At 45.9% G+C, this 4100-nt stretch overlaps 1 long non-coding RNA gene across 1 annotated transcript; it reads left to right on the top strand.

Annotated features, from left to right (window-relative positions):
• The first annotated feature begins 1485 nt into the window (after positions 1-1485).
• Positions 1486-3036, top strand: LOC147106701 (uncharacterized). Its single transcript, XR_015081068.1, has 2 exons — positions 1486-1772; positions 2619-3036. It is a non-coding gene; the product is annotated as an uncharacterized LOC147106701 (long non-coding RNA).
• The last annotated feature ends 1064 nt before the right edge of the window (positions 3037-4100 follow it).

A 4100-nucleotide genomic window follows, 5' to 3' on the forward strand; every position in this document is an offset into this window, starting at 1 on the left:
TTATCCAGTAAGCCCTGCTGGAAAGTGCGCATGTGGTTGTCAGATGAGGGCAAGCTTTCCTGTAAGACCTTCCGTGGTCCAAGGTGGATATGGATGAGGAAAACCATTCCTGATGTTAGCTCATCCATCCAGAACAATCTTTAGTCCCCCTTCACCGCAACCATAGTGAGAGTGAAAATCCTCTATTAAAGCTTTATACCCCGTGGGTTTGATGGAGCACTTTCACTGCCACTATGAATACTGAGCGAGCTCCCAACTCCATTGCATTATCTTGTTTTCTTTCACTGTCAGCAAGAAGTGTCCATATTTACTGGCACAACTTGTGCACATAGCAGTTTGCAATTCTCAGTGGGTGTGGCCAATCATGATCTCCAAATTGGAACTCCAGGGTGGATGGCACCAGTTGTGGAGAGCTGCTAGACCTGCTGCTTTCCTCCTCTTTGATTTATCTTTTGGGGTAGATCTCAATCAGTTTTGCCTCCCGCTCTCCCCCACAACATTGTTGCTGGGTCAGGGAGCTCATCATGTGTCGTAATTTGTGTGGAAACCCGTACCCTACCAGTCGGTTTACCTCGCCGTACAAGTGCCCAGAACATCATAATGCCCCTAAAATTTGATGCATATGAACATAAAAGACAGGGATTATAAAAGGGCATTAGGCCCATCAAAGGCTGTTACATTAGCTTTCCACTTTATAGCATTCAGCTGTATCTTAAACAACTGTCTCTACAACCCTGCCTGGCAGATTGTTCTGAATATTTCTCACTCTGAGTAAAGAATTTTTTGTATTTTTTTATTTCTTCATTCACAGGCAGTGGGTGTCGCTGGCAAGGCCAGCATTTATTGCCCATCCCTAATTGCCCTTGAAGGTGGTGGTGAGCCGCCGCCTTGAACCGCTGCAGTCCGTGTGGTGAAAGTACTCCCACAGTGCTGTTAGGGAGGGAGTTCCAGGATTTTGACATTTAAAATGCCTGTTTTAAATTTCTCTTCATTAATTGAAATGTATGTACTCTGGTCCTAATCTCATTTACTTTGAAGTGATATTCTGGTGCATCAATTTGTATATATCACTTAATATAGTGAGATTCCCTCCCGCTTTAACGCCCTTCTCTCTACTGTATAGTTTAAGCTTTTCTAATCTTTTCCCATAGCTCATCCATTTGTGTTTGTTGTTCTTTGTTCTCTCAATACCCCTTTGGCCTCCATTCTGAGGCATCCTAGCTCTATGAATAAAGCTTTGAACTGGTAGTAAGCCGCACACTATGTTGCACCCTCGTTACAGCGGGAGAGGGATTAACCTTGTGTCAGTTTTTGGTGCGGGTGCATTATCAGATGTGATTACACTTTACAGTTCCAGCTTTGTAACTTGTAATAATTACAGTGTTTGTCAGGGTCCAGAATGTTCTAACACTGCACTCAGTGACTCTGGGCGGTGCTGCAAGTTTACGTGTGCTGACTAAGTTTGCTCAAAGTCTTTTTCAACTAAGGTCGTTATCACGTCTGTGTCAGGCTCTCTTAACATCTCTGTCCAGATAGAAGGGGCGTCTCCTTTATGGTTAGCGACTGAAAGAAGAGCTCTCCTGATGGCTTACTGGGTAACTGAGCCACACACAATAGAAGGTCTCTAGTTCGATTCCTAGTTGGTGTGGAGTTGGCTAATTTCAGTAGCGGAGGCACTACAATTGAGCTTCGTGGTCCGTGCTAGGAAGGAAAGCAATCAGCCTGGGATCCTGTTGCTGATCATTATCCAGAGCCCCCTTTGGAAAGTGCAGGTGCGTGGACTTTTGTTTGAGGACAGGAGTGGACTGGACTATGATGTACAGCAGAATATCTGCTGCCACTCACTGTCTAACTTTACATGTACAGAATGTCTGAGGTATCAGAGGGTAGCTAGCACCTGTGGAACCATACCTCACTGGGAGTTGAGAGAAAGGGAGAAAAGTAAACCATAATGTTTATAATTTAAAATCACAGGTTATTTGTGCCGTTCCTGCACAAAGCTCAGGTGCCATTCAGGCTTCTGATGTCAGGCGAAGCCTCAGACCAAATGCCTGTGCTGGTGTTTCAGAGCGACGTCACACGGGCTCCACTTTAAATAATAAACATCAGGAATCTAATTTTCCCACAGCCAGAAGCAGTGGACTCTGGATTTTCTGCTGGGGTTAATGCTCGGTCACTGAAAATTTCCGACTTCACCACATTTCCCCCACCCACCCCACCCCGAGCTGTTCATGTTTACAGGCAAAGTAGGCATCGCAGAGAGCAGGAGTACCCTGAGCTTTTACCTGTGGGATTCTTCCTTCAAGTATGTGGAGACTGTCAGCTTTCTTTTTTGTACAGCGACTGCTGGACTGGTATTGTTTTTAGGGTCCCTGCTATTCCCCTGAGGCAACTCCTTGCCCGAGTGCAGGAATTTGGCAAGGCTATCCCCTTCTCCAACGCTGATGTATTTACAGTCCCCTCAAAGGCAAGTTTATGGGTGACCTTGGAATGCTGTTTATACTCCGATTCCTAATGAGTGGGATTTAGCACTTTACAATTGGTCATGAACTGACCTTTGTAGCAAATGGGTACATGACAATCACAAGTGGTTTTCCCCTGCTTTTTGGGATGTCCAGGTTTATTTCTTACTCCTGATTCCAGCCCTGTTCCTGGGACTAGGGACAGGATCACTGGCAAGGCTTGGAAGCTAAGCAGAGCCAGGCCTGGTTAATACCTGGAGGGGTGACTATCAGGGAAGACCAGGTGCAGAAGGTCACGGAAGAAGCCCCGAGGAGGGGCGGTTGGTGAGAAGGTCATGGAAGGAGCCCCAGGAGGGGCGGCTGGTGAGCAGGCTCGGGCGTTGGGCTGAAGATAGGAGGAATGGTGGAAATGGAATGGCGGCGCGCACAGACGCAGCGGCTTTGCTTCTCCCAGGACGGTGCTATTTACGTTTAATGTTATTTGTACTGGACTCATGGGAGCTTGCAAGATCACATTTCGTTGTTCATGTACTTGTGCATTGTACAATGACAATAAAGTTGAATTATTAATTAATTAATAGCCCCCCTCCCCACAATTTCACCAAGCACACTGCGCCCTGATTAATTTTCTCCCCTCCTCTTCAGAAGGCTTTGGTTCTTTGTTGTCGTTTGGTTCCAAGGGTACGTTGTATGAATCTGAACACCGTGTGTCGACATCAATCGATCCTCGAGACATCCGAGCCCAGTGCCCCCAGAGATTCACTTCCCAGCAGGAGTGGTTGGAGGAACAGGAATCTTGGCTGACTTTTGTCGACCTTGGCCTAGGGCACTGAAGCTAAGTGCGCCCTGACTGCTGAGATCAGTGAACTGAGCACCGAGTGCATCCTTCTTGGTCCGTGTGGCTCAGCACCACACCAGGTGATTCAATTGACAACTGAACTCTCAAAGCCTGTATTACAAAGAATTATGACTAACTAGTACAGCACACTGCAAGGGAACTGAACTAATATCAGTAACGATACAGTCAGTAATCCGGTGTTGGCTGGGAGCAGTTATTGAGACTGACTGTGAGGGAACTGGATTAATGTCACTGGAGGTGCACTCAATAACAGTGCTGGCTGGGAGGAGTCACTGAGCTGTTCTCGAGGGATTCCACTTGTTTCAGACTAAATGTTTGAATTTGTTCAAATTAAGTGCAGCCTTGCTGTCGAGGTCCAGGACTATATGAATCTTTTTTTCTATACATCCACATCAACTTTAACCCGCAGTTATAATTTGTGGATACCGAGAGTGACAGGGACTGATCTTTTTCGGGCATGCCCTATCCTGCCCAAAGACTGCGACTTTAGCCAATTTGCACTCTTAAGAAATAAGGTTGGTGATTTACAAACCATGCAGAGGGCCTGTGAGCTGGTAGTGTTTTCAGGTCCCTGTGTGTAGAATGTATAGGAGTGTTGGGTACCATCACAATGTGGGAAAATCAGGGTACAAAAAATATTGTGGTTATCAGCCTGTACTGCTTTGCTACAAAACCCTGGTAACCTTATTTTTGTATATCCCAGTTTCCAGGGAACATTCAGAGAACCTGTTCTAGGTTTAGTGGCTTTTTCTAATTTTTACTATTAAATTGGATAGTTT

Source organism: Somniosus microcephalus, chromosome 15 (assembly GCF_052327205.1).
Source record: "Somniosus microcephalus isolate GS21.2 chromosome 15, FLI_Smic_1.0, whole genome shotgun sequence".
In the NCBI taxonomy this organism is placed as follows: Eukaryota; Metazoa; Chordata; class Chondrichthyes; order Squaliformes; family Somniosidae; genus Somniosus; species Somniosus microcephalus.